Raw genomic sequence first — 15,023 nt, forward strand, 5'->3', positions numbered from 1 at the left:
GGGAACTGTAAGCTAACAGACTTGTACTGTTCTACACCAGCAAGTTTGGGGGTTGCTACAGTAGGAGACTGATATCCACAGCTTCTCCCAACTCCAGGACTCGCCTGGCAGTGTCCTGCCTTTGAGTGTCCTGATCACTCTGGACACACAGAGACCTTTTGGTGGAAGACAAGTCGCCAGTGCCATGCAGGGTAGAGAGTGTGTTTTTCACAAGCAGTGCAGTACACCCCACTGCAGCTCACTGCTGCCTGTGCAGAAGTGGTGATTCCATGCCCCAGGCTGAAAATACAGCTCCACGGTCACTGCCTGAGTCTGACATAACTCTCCTGGGGTGCTGATGAAGATTCAGGCTTATTTGAATCTAGTTGTTCAGATCAGCTCTACAGGGGCGTTAAGCAAGATGAGAAATAGGTCCAAGATTCTCATCAGGATGCAGGTTTCATATCAAAATGCACAATCAACTGACTGGAACAGGAAATAATTAATCAGGACATTACAGAGCAGTTAAGTATAATTAACTCATACAAAAGAGTGTGAGTGTGCAGTCTGAGCTTCCAGAGTGATTTTATTTCCCTGCAAATTTAGTTCAAGATAAACAAACATCAGAATAATCTTCTTGGATTTTTCATGACTCATGGGCTATTTCTTTCTCTTTAGTTACCAAAAATATTATTAAATTCATACAGTAGCACATTTAAGCTGATCAAATTCTGGAAAAAGAGCTCCCTGCTTCTGTTAAGTGGGAAATTAACACTGTGATATAATTCATTTCCACATATGTTAATATCCATGTGCATATGTGTGAGCGCACATGTGTGTGCCTTTGTGTGTGTGTCTGTGTGTGTGTATGTTGAGAGGAAGTTAAGTTTTTGGCACTGAATAAACCAGGAGGGAAATTTTGATTTCTTTCCAAACATTTTAAAAGCTAGCAGAATGCATAAACAATTTATGTTGTGAAAACACCATCTGAGAAAGTGACTTGATCCCAAGGGGAAACTTACTGATATTGTGTGGATTTTTCTTTCCTCTTATCTTTTTTGTTTTTCTTCCCTAGAGCTGGAATCTCTTTATGTGGAAAGAAGTGAAAAATGTAAGGCACTGTAGTCTACTATAGCAACAGCATCATTAGTCTACAGCCCAATTCTCCTGTCACAGGACCCTCAGAAAACCAGAAGACAAGCCCTGTGAGCAGAGCTTTACATAGAGGTAGAAAAATTCATCATGCAGCAGTTTTGGAGAGAGTATTTTCTCCCCTTTGTGGTTCCAGAGAGCACGGTATGACCTATTGAGCTAGAAAAGTAGAATTGGTTTGGTGTGATGGGAGAATATTGTTTCAAAGTGCAGATCATGTAGGTTACAGTAGGAGAGGCAGGGCTCCTGACCAGCTTTCCAAGATCTTCAGACGGTATTGATGTACTTTCCAGATTTAACCTGTATACAAATTACATGCAAAGGGCTGTCTGTTCACCTTGGTCATATAATGTTCTGTCAGGTGACAAATACAGCCATGCTCTGATTCTGTCCCAGTGCACAGTGTAATGATGATCCAATTTCTTATGAGTCTTAATTCCAGAAGCTGGAATCAGTCTGGTTCCAAAGAACTTCACTTTGATGTCTTCAGTTTCTGCCTTCACTGTAGGATATAGCTTTCAAGATGAAAGTTATGACCCACCTATGCTCTCTGAAATAAATTTAGTGGGTCACAACCAGCATTTATACTTTTTTACAAAGTAATAGAATAGAAAAGAAAGTACCAGACTATATCATACATAGCAAGGATGATGGTGTGTGAAACTTTCGTTTCAAAGAAAATATGTGTGTATATCTATATCTCTATATCACATCATACATACTCACTTGCACACTCATATGTTAATGTGTTCCTGAGGAAAACATTCAATGGTGGCCAAAAATGTTAGAAAGCTCTTGGTGTAATGTATCATGTCATTCAAATGTCTGTCTCACCTGTAGGACTATGTAGAGTAAAGCATAATGAAGTTAGTTGGTACTAGGGGAAAATTGGCTAGAATCCAATGAAAGGGACCAATGGAATCAAGCTAATAGTAGCTACTCTGGTCTCTAAAGCTACCTTGGGCCCACTTGAGTTCTCCTGGGGGGGTCTACTCATATACATGGTTCCTTGCCTGAAAGCCTTTGAGCAAAGGTAAAAGCTTATTGCTTAAGACCCACAATTCCTTTGTTGTTCTAAAAGTAACAGAATTATATAAGAAGTATTGTGCTGCCGGTGGCTGAAGACACAATTCCTGAGCTGGATGCAATTCTATGTTGCATTTTTATGTGTATGTTTCAGTGTGTGAGCTATGCACTTAAAACTATAAGCAATGCTTTTGTTATAGAAATTCTTGCAGTCCCCCACCATTTTTTGACTCACTGAAACACAACTACATGTCATGCTACTTTGTTCATGAGAGGTGGCCTGGGCACACAACCTTCAGGTCACTGCAGAACACAGTGTAGTGGAGGTTCCTGTTGACTGGGCCAACTCAGGGGAATTGCTCTTCCTTGTCACCAAAGACACCTAAAAATAGAAAAGACAGTGATAGAGACCATTTATAGGATAACCAGGAAAATATAAATACTAAATGAATACTTGAAACAATTAAGGAATTTACTCATGTTGCTTTATGGGAGCTGTTATGAGTTTTAGGAAGGTGTGATGATGTTGTCTTTATTTTTTCAGAAAGAGTAGGCCTTGTCTTTTTCAGATACACACCGAAACATTTGGTGATGAAATGTTCTGACATAAGAGATTTGTTTCAAAATTTATCTGGGGCAGAGAGGGAACAAGACAAGCCATGAGCTGCAAATGCTAAATCTGGGTAAAGTATACACTCTATATTTTAGGACATGCTTGAAATTTTACCTAATAAAAAAAATCCAGTGTGGATTTTGTTGAAGTACTTGTTGTCTTTGCAAACATATATTGAAATAATACTGTACACAATGCATTGAGCATACAGAGAGGCAAGTTAGTGTTCTGATCAGACCCATCACATTTTAGTTCCTCTTTCCAAGATGGCATTGATTTTTAAGAGATACTATTATTTTAATTGCAGCTTTTGAAGTCTACAGACTTTGAAGGTCACTGCTCACTTGGAGTGAGAGAGGAGAAGAGAAAAAATTACCACCCTGATGTTTAGACACAATACAGTTTTACACTATCCACATCTTAGAGTCCAGGAAGAATGATAATTTTTATTTTCCTCTGTGTCTATAGTAAAATTTGGGTGTTCATGTTTGATTCTGTTCAGCGTGACTGTGGTTTTACCCCTTATTCCCCAGTCATCAAGTTGAAGTAGGTCAACTGGTCTTATTAACGGCAGAACTGACGTGGTCATCCAGAAGATGTAGATGCAAGAAGCAACTCCAGGTGTGTGCTTTGGGAATACACACTGCTCAGTTGTCTAGCTAGACAGAGCCCTTCGGCCAGAAGTCAGTTTGTTTTGGATCAGATAAATTTCCTGGCAAACTATATTTGCTTTCTAGTGACAGAAAGATAGAGGAGCAAGTCCAAGTCATTTTTTCCTTGAATAATAATTTGAGATTTTTTTTTCCTTGAGCTTAAGCATTTGTGTCTCAAGCTTCCAGAAAATTCTGGGGCTTTCTGTACTTCCATGAAACCATACTCCACACCTACTGCATCTTTTAAAAAAAATCTCACCATCTTGAAAACTATCTTAATTGCTCTCCCATTAGTAAACTTAAATCATATCTCTATTATTACTTCTCTGTATTCCTTTGCCCAGCTATCAACTGGGTGGATGAAAATTTGGCTGAGGAGAAGGAGGAGAGGGGATGGGCCAAAGGATATAGAGCAGTAATGAACTAATTAACCAGTATTCTGGAGCAATTTATGAACTGTAGACTTGACTCTTTGCACCCATATACTCCAATTAAGGAAACATTCATTTAACACCTATCTGATGTCAGAAATTCATTTATTTATTTATTTTTATTTTAAAGAAAAGAAAAAGAAAAATAGAATTAAAATAAAACCGAGTTTCACGTCATGCTAGTAGGAGAGTAACAATAATTAATCCAGTGCACAAAACTCAATAGTCCAGTCTGGCATCAGAAATGAGAGAGATAGCATCAATATAGATCCTATACATATTAAAAGAATATTAACAGAATCCAATGAACAATTTTAGGCTAATACAGTCAACAATTTAAATTAAATGGACAAATTTTTAGAAAAATACAAAGTACCAAATCTTACTCAAGGAAATAGATAACCAAACTTCCCTTTATCTACACAAACTTAATAGCGTTGAGAAATACAGATATTATTCTCCTTATTTTACAGATGAAAAAAGTGAAAGCTCAGAGAGGTAACCTCTGCTGCTCAGGGCCATGTCCCTATAATACAGGAGAGCCAGGAGTTAAGTCCAGGTTCTTATCCAGTGTCCTTTCTAATAAAACATGTTGCCACTGAAGATCACCGCTCTTTATTTATGGGGGAATGCTTCCTAGCTAGTCACATCCCTCACTGCACACCATCCTGTCTTAAGCTCTGTGTTTATGTGTCATCAGGATTCCTGGCCTTTGGAATCCGTGTTCTTTTTGTATTGGGCAACAAACAAACAAACAAACCACAAAAAAACAAAAAACACTCACCAGTTTACACTCGGTTGAACATGAATTTAAAAGTTAAAAGCTTAAATGCTTTTGCTAATGTACAATTCAAAATGTGAAGTTTGTAGCTGTAATTTCTCATAACAAAAACTAGCAACATTATCTAAAATACTGACTTGAAATGCTATTTTGTAAGGTTTGGATGTAAATAATGACTGAGGTCTTCCGATTGTATAGGTATTGAGACATAGCTTCCTCCACTGCCTTTTATTTTCTTTCTTTAAAAAAATCTGAGCTGCTTCCTATATACTTTTATGTTAGATCTGTTCTCCCTCCTTCCTTCTTCCCACACCTTGCCAGTCTTTGTTTTAAATTCATTGTCCTTTGGTCCACGTACAAAAAAGGGAACACAGTCGTAGAAACCATGTTTAGAGCTGGTTTAAAGTATTTCCAGAAGTCAAAGGGAATTCAAATCTGTAACCAAACGTCTTCCTCCAGAACAGCCTTCCAAGGCAGATATGTGGAGACCAGCGGAAGCCAGAGGAACTGAGCTGAAACCTGCCTGTATCTTCCCAACAGGCTGACCTTGAATATGCTTTGCTCACTGAGTCTCACATGCCTTCGATAAAATATGTCTGAAGAAACCTGCTGTTGAGTATTCTGGGATTTAAATGAATAACAACATACTTAAGTGCTTAGTAGAGTGCAAAGATGTAGAAGCTTAAATTTTTATTCTTAAACTTTCCTGAAACCCAAAGTGGGGCTCCATCCTCATACATTCTGGGTACAAGTTTTGAATCTGATTTTCTGACTGGTATAGGCAGTAAATCAAATCCTTCTACAAAGTAATCATTTGGAGAATTCATTGCCCAGGAATTCAGATGGGTGATATCTTGGGCTGTGACCAATGTCCCATAGACTGAGTGCTTAAAGCACAAATGCTTATTTCTCACAGTGCTGGAGTCTGGAAAGCCCAAGATGAAAGAGATGATAGATCTCAAATCTTCTGGAACTTTCTTCCAGGCTTTTAAGTGGCTGTCTTCTTGCTATCTGTTCACATGGTGGAGAGAGAAATGCTGTCTTCTTCTTTTTATTAAGGCATTGATCCCATCACGAGGGCCTATCCTTATTGCCTAATCTGACCACTTCCCCCATACTTCACCTCTAACACCATTATTCTGGGGGTTAAATTTTTTGGGGGGGCAGATAGGACACATACATGCATCTATGACAGGTGAATTGGATGCTTCCACCTGAATTTGAAGCTCAGACTCAGAAGCCTGGAAACTTTCTCAACATTTTCTCCAGATATGACTCATACTCAGCAAACATATATCACTGTGGATCATGTGGTTTAAGCAGGGTTGCTGGGGAAACTGTCTAGGTATCAGCACATAGTAGGTATTTATCAAAAAGACTGAATGAGTGACTGACTGGTGAGAAATCTCCCAGAGTCCTCATACTGGGCTGTACTTTAGTTCCACCAATGCCAGTGTTGCATATGTTCCTTTTTCCAGGATATTTAGACAGTAGTCCCTCTTCATTCACAGGGGATGCATTCCAACATCCCCAGTGATGCCTGAAACCACAAGTAGTACCAAACCCGGTATATGCTATGTTATTTTCTATACATACATTCCTATAAGAAAGTTTGTTATGAATAATAAGAGACTAATAATAACTAATAACATAGAAGTACAACCATACACTATAGGACAAGTTATGTAAGTGTGATCTCTTTTTCTCTCATCTTTCTTAGAACATCTTAAATTGGATTCATCTTTCTTCCTGTGATACAAAGCAATGCTTGCATGATGGGATGAGGCGAGGTGAACGAGACAGGCACTTGGGCGTAGTATTAGGCTGTTACATAAGGGTTACTTGGACACAAGCACTGCAGTACCACAACAGTCTATCTGCTAGCTGAGATGACTACAAAGCAACTAACGGGCAGGTAACGTATACAGTGTAGACATGCTTGGCAAAGGGATGATTCGCATCCCAGGTGGGATGGTGCAAGATTTCATCCTGCTACTCAGACTGGTGAATAATTTAAAGCTTATGAATTTGAATTTGTGGAATTTTCCATCTAATATTTTCAGACTGAGGTTGACTATATGTAAATGAATCCACAGGAAATGACTACAGTATTCCCTCTCTGTACCATGTTACGATGCTGGCAGAGAGGTCTAAGGGTCCCTTTAGAGGTGGGATGAATACCTTCCCGCTTCTCTTGCCCTGCACCCTGGGAAACAGGCAGAAAACTGGGCGAGCCTCTCGCTGTATTTGTCCATGAGTAGCTAGCACTCCCCGGAGGGCTCCAGGGCCCAGCTTTCACCGTCAGCCTGCACCGGTGTGGCCCACCCATCAGGCAGCAGGTGCCAGCTGGCTCCTTGCTAGCCTGTCCCATCTGCTAGAGGAGGTGGCACAGGAGAGGCTGGGAGAAGCTCTTAAGCTGCAGGGCCAGTCTGTTGCATATTACAGGTACACTGGGAGACCACAGAACGCGGTTGTGGGAAGGTTACCTTGCTCTCCCCACGGAAAGGAGCAAGGAAAATAGACCTTCCCAGTCCCCTTCCTAGAGCAGATGATACCCCAATTCTACCTTTTGGGCAAGCTGCTTACTTGTCTGAGCCTGAATTTTTCATCTCTCTGAAAGATGAAGACCATGATAGAAATTTATGTTATTATTCGTATTTCAAGTAAACAAGCTACAGGTTAGTTTCTCCTACCCCTCTAAAGCCTGGTGGATACAATTTGTTCAATCTGCTGTAGCTGGTAAGGCAAGCAACAGCTAAGAATCACAGACCTCCCGCCAAGGTAGGGGCCCAAGGTAATCCCACCGTGACCGACAGAGGAGGACAGGTTTGCATGAATAGTTGCAGGCTATCTGCTGTTTCCGTTCTCCAAGTTTTCCAGGGACAGGAAACAACAGCAACACAAATTCTCTTAAGAGCCAGGTAGGTGGTGTAAATGAGTAGAGCATGCTAAGGGTTTGTACAGTAAACATTAGCAATCCTCCCTTCTAAAAAGACGCTTTCCTCACTTGCTGGTAAAACACACAGTCCTCTGGGTGTATGTTTTCTTTTCTCACTTTTTGTAGATTTGGGAGCGCAGAGGAAGGTTTCTGTACTACAAGCAAAACACTAACATCAAGTGACAACTGTGCAAGGCGCTGGGGAGTATGCCCTTCATCCAAAGGGACTGTGCTGTTCTGCTCCAGCCAGGCGCTGAGTCCCTGGTGCAGCCAGATCATCTACTCTTTTTATTTGAAAGAAACTAGAAACCTAGATTTAAAAAGAATTTGTTGAATCTCCTGTTTTTCCTGTATTTTTTGCCTGCTTCATTGCTTTGAATACATGCCAAGTAGAGCTCACCAGCCTGGCCTGCGGCACGTTCTCCTCCCACCGTACAGTGACTGCTGATGGGTCCTTGCTGATTTTTCCAAGGGCATTCTGGGTAACCATCCTCCTGCTCTGGGGTCCTCAGTGATGAGAGGGCCTTGTCACTGGCTTGACTTGGGCCTGGTGCCCATGGGCATGCCAGGGGCTGGTGCAGGTTGGGTAGAGGGTTGGTCTCTTTTTTTTGCATCAGAATTTCCTTTCCGGGGTCTTTTTGTCACCCTGAGATAGCAGGTAGGGTGCTGGCTCCTTCTGCAGGCTGCGTCCTGGTATCTTGCTGGCTAGAGTGGGAAGAGATGCAATCCTGGGTCCTGACCCACTTCCTGGGAGAAGTGACAGAGCAGCAGTGTAAGTTAAGCCATGAGACTTCCGGGATGGCCCCTCGTTTTACCCATGCACAGGCCGAGATGCAGAAAGCCGCAGGGCTTCCTCTGGGCGCACAGTTCAGCAGTGACAGCGAGCGGGTGAGACTGCTGCACAGCAGCTCCCTGCATCGGCCCCTCCAGGTTTCCTCTGCAGTTCGAGATTCGAGCTGAGTGTACGACCGAACTTCAGAGCTGAGGCTGAGGGCCTGCGTGAGGCCAAGGGGAACGAAGGGGTGCGTGTGCTTGTGAGGATTTTGGAGTCTCCTGTTTTCCTTCAATATGAACAGAATTCACCCAAGATGGAGCCAAAACTTATTTTGTCATCAGGGTCTAGGGTCGCCATGCTCACAGTGCCTACCACAGCCCCGTGGCTGGCAAGTAGGACCTAAGGGCAGACTGGGGTCCGAGAGGGCAAAATGGTGACATGGCAGCCATCTCGCCATTTTGCACATGGCAGCTCTTGTTGGTGGCCAGGAGAGCAAACACCAGGGCTGTGTGTGCTTCACCTTCATGTCTTCACCTTCCCAGCCTTTCCTTCTCTCCTGCTCGCAGAGGACTGAGATTTCAATGGGGACTTCTCAACTCGGGTGAAGGATCGGCTCCCTGGTGCAATGGACCCTGGCAAGGAAATCTGGGCTTGAATTATTGTCGTCTTTTGATTTCTGACCTGTGAACGGGTGTTCAGTCTGAAATAGCTCTTTTTTTTTGTTAAGTCAGAAGCTTCAACTTTTACCCAATTCCTAAGAAAATAAATAAATAAATGGGGAAGTGTTTTTTCTCTTTGCCTTCTCATCAGTGGGGTAAAAAGAGTAACATTTGTTAAAATCCTACTTATGTTGCACTAGGCACTTTTATATACTGTAAAAGAAAAAGCTGAGAGGCCATAAAATTTTAGAGTTTGAGTACAGAGCAGTTCATGAATTGGGGAAGAGCACGCGGAATGAGAGAAGTGCTCTGACAATAGCACAGCAGGAGAAGTAAGTAGTTATGGGGAAAATATGGAAGCAGAAAAATTATTTGACTGCACAAAATTCCCTTTTTAATTTTTAAATTTTATCTTGTTAGATATTCTCTAGTCATATAATTACATGTTGTAGGCTGCTTATGATTGGCGGAGGTTGTTTTATACCTATCTAACATATTTAATCATTTACTAAAATTTACCCTAATTAATTTTGCTTAGTTTTGCAGTCTAAGAAAGGATAAGGTTTTTTTTCTTTTGTTTTGTTTTGTTTTTAAAGATCTGGTTGGTTTTACTTTCTCAGGAGTCTTTTTTGTCTCAGTTTCCATTGCAAATTTGCCTTAGCAATACCTTATTTTATGTTGTCCTCAAAACATTTCCAAAAGGAAATAAACATTACTACTTTTTCCTTTTTCCTAAGTAACAAAGGGGGGAATCAAGATGCATATAAAGCACAAAACTTACTAAATTTCTACACTGTGTTTTGGAAAGGCTGTGTCTACCTGAGCCGGCCTGTATTCTTAGGCTCTTGTATACTGTCCAGCACAGAACAAGGCCTCAACAAATAAGCTTACAACGTACTTCCAGGGTGAACAAGCCAGTAAATGATATCTTTATAAAAGAGAAAAATCGAAAAAAACCCTTGTAGAAGGAAGAGGCAGAAAAAGAAGCCTGCATAATTAACAGTGAAATGAGAAATGACATTGATTTATATATCATAACATCTTTCTTCTTAGGATTTTGCAGTATTTGACATGTTATCTCACTTGTCTTTTCACCAGTCCTGGCAATATTCCTGACAAGTGAGAGGAAATGAAGCAAAAAAAAAAAAAAAGTAGGAAAAAAATGAATCAAGGTGAAACATCCAACTCCAGAGCCAACCACAGTCACCTGCTCTCCTGGTCTGGTTCCTGCTGGCCCCCTAGAGCCTGGGGGAGCTCCAGAGAGAACCTTCTCCTTCCTGTCCTACTCCATCACCTCTCCTGAATTCCTGTCATTAAATTCAGCAAGGAGCATTGATTTAAATTTCACCATGGGTTTTTAGTTATAGACATACATGGAAAGAAAAACTTAGAAAATTGACCATGTTAAGGTATTTAGACACAGCAAATGGAAACGACCTCCTAAATCTGTCTTTTCTCCAAATATGAACTTTAATATTCAACTAAAAAGCAGTAAAAATCTCAACAAAATGCTTCACTGGGCATTTATATATTGTTCTTACCAGAAAACGACAGCATCCTAATCATTTTAGCTATAGATATCGATACAGACTTTACTTATATCAGTCTAATATGGCTTATTTTCATCAGAATCACAGAATGAAAACTGCAAGGGAAGTGGCTTTACAGTCACAATTCTCCTACACCTAAACTACGGATGCTAAAACTACAGATATATAGAGCTGTAAACTCCAAGCCAGTGCAAGTTTACATGAGACTCAAAAACAGCCCTGCAACTACCCATCTTAAAAGCTCTTCTGAGACACAGAAGTCTTGATTAAATGCAGATGACAAGATGTCCTGTGCTGATTTTCCTCATTTAACATTAGACTTTCATGATTCAAGTAGCTCAGGAAGAAGTGCGACATAATTGGGTCTTGCTTTAATTAACATATAGATATATATTTATTTATTTACTAACTCCACTGAGATACTGCTTTTCATTAACGTTGTTGACTTTTCCTTCCCCTAAGACAACATTTTTATTAATCCTGCGTGGATGCCATTAATTGTCTGTGTTTATCTTGCTGGTTCCATAGTTAATTCCAGTGTAGAACAAATTTATTTATATTTTTCACTGCTCAGAACATCTTTGCCAATGAAAATTCATTGATAATGCCAGTAGCCGCAATGTACTTTTATTTCTGTGTGAAGTGAGGGATTGGTTTCAAGTAAGAAGTGAGAAGGAGGTGGCCATGAACTATCTTTATTTGCAGATGAAAAGAGCAGTGTTTATTCCTCATGCAGGGCCCAAGTGCCCAGTTTTTGGATATGATTAGGGTGCTGCAACTGGCTCTTTGCATGACTGTCTTTCCTCAGAGGCAGATGACATACTAAGAAAGGACTCTAGTATGGTTACAGCATTTCTAAACACCAAACAAACCTAAACAGTGAAGCACCTTTTAATGCAACAAGACATGTCTCCGGCCAAGCTGGGAGACAGGAGCTAAAACCCTGACATCTTAGGATAGTTCGACCTCCCTCTGTATGGAAGGTACATAATATCATAGTATTAAAGGCTTAATAGAACATCATACTTTAAAATGAATTTGGGGCCTTTTAGCAGGCGCTCTCTACAGCAAATCTCTGCCCTCCACTCAGGCCAGTTAATGTGCATGGTGTTTATTCCTGTGTGAACCAGGCACATTCCCTGGCCATATGAATAGGGGGAGAAAAGCAAATAGAGGCCACGTCCAATTCACAGCAAGTCACCAGCTGCCTTTTTCTATGTTCTGCAGCCACCTAAGATGACTGAAGCAGCAAGGGCTCCAATCATCCTCGGGAAGGTAGCAGGCTGATTACAGTTTAACCTACGCCTTGTCAAAAAACCCCAGCTGAAATGCTCCCACTTGTGAAATAATATTTATGAAGGCTCGGTATTTTCAATATCTATGTGCACTCCCACATACTTGGATTCAGTTTCTTGCAGTTATTAGCCTAAAGACAGCTCTAAGTTTTTAATCACATTCTGTCTAGTGTGATTGGAGGGCCTGCTCTCAACAGGATTTTCAGAATCCTGAGAATCAGGTACTGGCATGAATGAATAAACAGATGAGCTGAGTAATGTTGGCAGGAAGACTAAGGTTCCCATGACCCTCCGTGTGCCACAAGGACAGGCCCCTTCCCGTCCACATTATTATTATTACTATTCTTTGCATTCATGGAAAGAGTAATAGGATATCCAACAGTAATGTCATTTTCTGTGCTCTGGAATCTCCAAGGAAACCAAGGAGTGTCCTAACAGGAACACCAGGATGGGAACAAACAAGTCTACAGTGGAGTTGCATTTATTTTATACCCTCAGTCATTTCATGTCCTATTTTGATCTTTGGCCATAACCTAGCATAGCACAGTATGAATTTCAGCATATGTTATGCTTGTGTCTACCCTCTGTTCTAGTAGTTTTTGTCTACCTTGGTCAAAGCATAATTCAAAGAGGAAAAAGCAAAAGAGCTTATACTTACGAAGTGCTTACACTTAGCCAGGCACTGTGCTAAACTACTTTACTTGTTTTATCTCATTTAATTTTCACATTTAATCTCCATTTTACAAAAAGAGATAGTTAGGTGAGTCATGCCAGGCTTCACAGCAATAAGGTGAAGGGAATAGGCCACTCTCCATAAACTGCCTGCCCTCTACAAGGGGCAGGTGAGGAGTGTGGTGGACATTTAAATAAAATAACTGGTTACAGTGAAAGATACCTTGCCATTAGTCCCCCTCCCTTGCTTTGAATGCACTTATCCCATTGTCCTTGCCACTTTCTGAAGGAGTTCTGGAAGTCCTCTTTCATGAATGTCTTTATAAGGCATGATCAAAAATATGCGAACTAACGCTGCCAACTGTCATCCAATGGCAAGGCAGGCTTGCAATAACCTCGCAGTGTGTCCTCATCTGCCTCCTTCACTGGATCTGGTACGGGGTGACTTCGGCTCTTCCCAAAATGACTGTGCAAGTTAAAGGCTTTGAACTGATTCAGGACATCAAGGCAGCCACAACACAAAGACGCTCCCCAAAGAGAACTTCCAGAACTGCTTCGGAAAGTGGCAAGAGCATGGGATAAATGTTTGAGGAGAGGGAGTGCATTTTGAAGGGGGTGAATGGTCTGTCTTTTACTGTTTTAAAATTTGAACATATACTGTATCTTTTTTAATCACACCTTGTGCCTGCACTTAGAGCTGGCACCAAGATTGCCCAGTGGGTGTTGAGAAAAGATGAGATCTAGACATACAGGAAGCACTTCTACTCCACAGAAAAGGAAATGATCATCAGGAAAGGGTGAAGCCTCTGTAGCCTTCCTTCAAGGACAAGAGGAGATATGCTGAACTGCCCTCTGAGGCACTAATAACTGGGCTGCTGAACGCCATGGCTATTATTGTCTTCCGGGCTGACACTTGGTTGGTTCTGTCTCCTCTTTACTTTCCGACTAATAATTAGATTTAAATCCCTGACAGGACTCTAAGCATGACCTCAGAGGGTTCTAGGTTTCTTTACCATTGCTTGCAAAGATTTCATTTTTAAAAAGCCCTTTGAAACTATAGGTAAGCTACACTCAGCAGCAGCTTTTTATTAAAAGCCATTATCTTACTGAATCTTGAGGAACACACGCTGCCTGCTCCCTCCTCACCTCAAGAGGCCTTACTTTTAATCTCCAGTGGGAAGCATAAAAATGCCCAGGACTGGAACAGGTAGTCTTGAAGTGTTTTCATCAGCACCCGTGTCGCTGTCAGGTTCAGCTGGGTGGCATACAGGGTCTCATAATGTGTGGACTCAGGAAATGCATCTTCATTTTCTTATGTAATTTATTTTCTATACAAAATTACAATTATTGTGGTGGCTGCTACTAAAGGGAAACATGAAAAACAACTGATCTTTGTATGAGTAAATCGGTCGCTGGACCTGCACGTCTGGAGTTCTCTGAACAAGGCCATTAGAGGCAGGACTTCTCCAGAACCATCTACCAGCCCTGCTCTGCTCCCCTGGGACATCCCTATCCGTCTGCCCGGCGCTCCAATGTGGCTGTGATCATGGGAAGCAGCTTTCCTCGGTGTAAAGCTGCCTGACCCCAGCTGGGCCTTGTCATCCTTGGAGAAACAAGATGGAGGCACATAAATAAGCACCCATCTGGCTGAGGTGGGGATGGAGGGGCAACACTGGCCTTTATTAGCACATGTTAAAGCCAACTCGGGCCTCCCTGGAGGCAGGCCACTCAGGAAGATTCTCTTCTGAGATTTCCACTACATGATGACTCTTTTGGAGAATCTCAGTTGCTTCTGACGAGGGGCAAAGAGTTTGGGGGTGGGTCTGCTAGGTCTAGCAAATTTTCTAAAGGAAAGTCATTCTACCCAGAAGGACGAAGACTGCTGCTATCTGGTGAACAATTACCGCTAAACTATTTGGCTGAATGTTTTTCCTGGAGAATTTATTTAACACTTTCCCAGAGATACAAAAAAATAAGAGAAGAATATTACTTTTACTACCAGTGATGCTTTTAAAAACACTTAACTGAAAAATGCTATCATAATTTCAGGTACAATTCTTTCAGGCAATTAATAAATGTTCCACTATTGATGGGCTTATTAAATAATAAGGGCATAAATAATTTTCTGATATATTTTGCTGAACAGAAATGAGAATGGATTTGTTAGTGCTTTCCAATACATTCCTGCACAGGATCCAGTATAACCTTTGCTGTTCCATTTAGCAATAGCTGATACTAGACTAATTCCAATTGATAGCCAGGCATGTAGCTAAAGATGCGAGGAGACTTGGGCTCTATTGAATTCCTGAGTACCAAATGGAACCGTCTAAGTTGTATACCTAAGCAGTCCAACTGTGGGAGGGAACACTTGATAATACTGCAGCAAGAAAAGGTTTCTTCAGGTAGCCAAATATATAAGTGAGGCTTACGAACATCACAGTCTCAGAAAAAAAAAAAAAAAAAAAAAAAAAAAAAAAAAAAAAAGAAAAGAAAAAATGT

The 15,023-nt window shown here is 41.1% G+C and overlaps 1 long non-coding RNA gene across 2 annotated transcripts; it reads left to right on the forward strand.

Annotated features, from left to right (window-relative positions):
- The first annotated feature begins 1,186 nt into the window (after nt 1-1,186).
- Nucleotides 1,187-8,980, forward strand: LOC102012559. Of its 2 annotated transcripts, XR_261242.2 has the most exons (4): nt 1,187-1,275; nt 2,727-2,840; nt 3,304-3,391; nt 5,095-8,980. It is a non-coding gene; the product is annotated as an uncharacterized LOC102012559 (long non-coding RNA). The 2 variants fall into 2 exon arrangements; XR_001234415.1 differs by lacking the exon at nt 2,727-2,840 and having other exon boundaries at nt 1,210-1,275.
- Nucleotides 8,981-15,023: the final 6,043 nt, after the last annotated feature.

Source organism: Chinchilla lanigera, unplaced genomic scaffold (genome assembly GCF_000276665.1).
Source record: "Chinchilla lanigera isolate Chin_1 unplaced genomic scaffold, ChiLan1.0 scaffold00026, whole genome shotgun sequence".
Classification (NCBI taxonomy): Eukaryota; Metazoa; Chordata; class Mammalia; order Rodentia; family Chinchillidae; genus Chinchilla; species Chinchilla lanigera.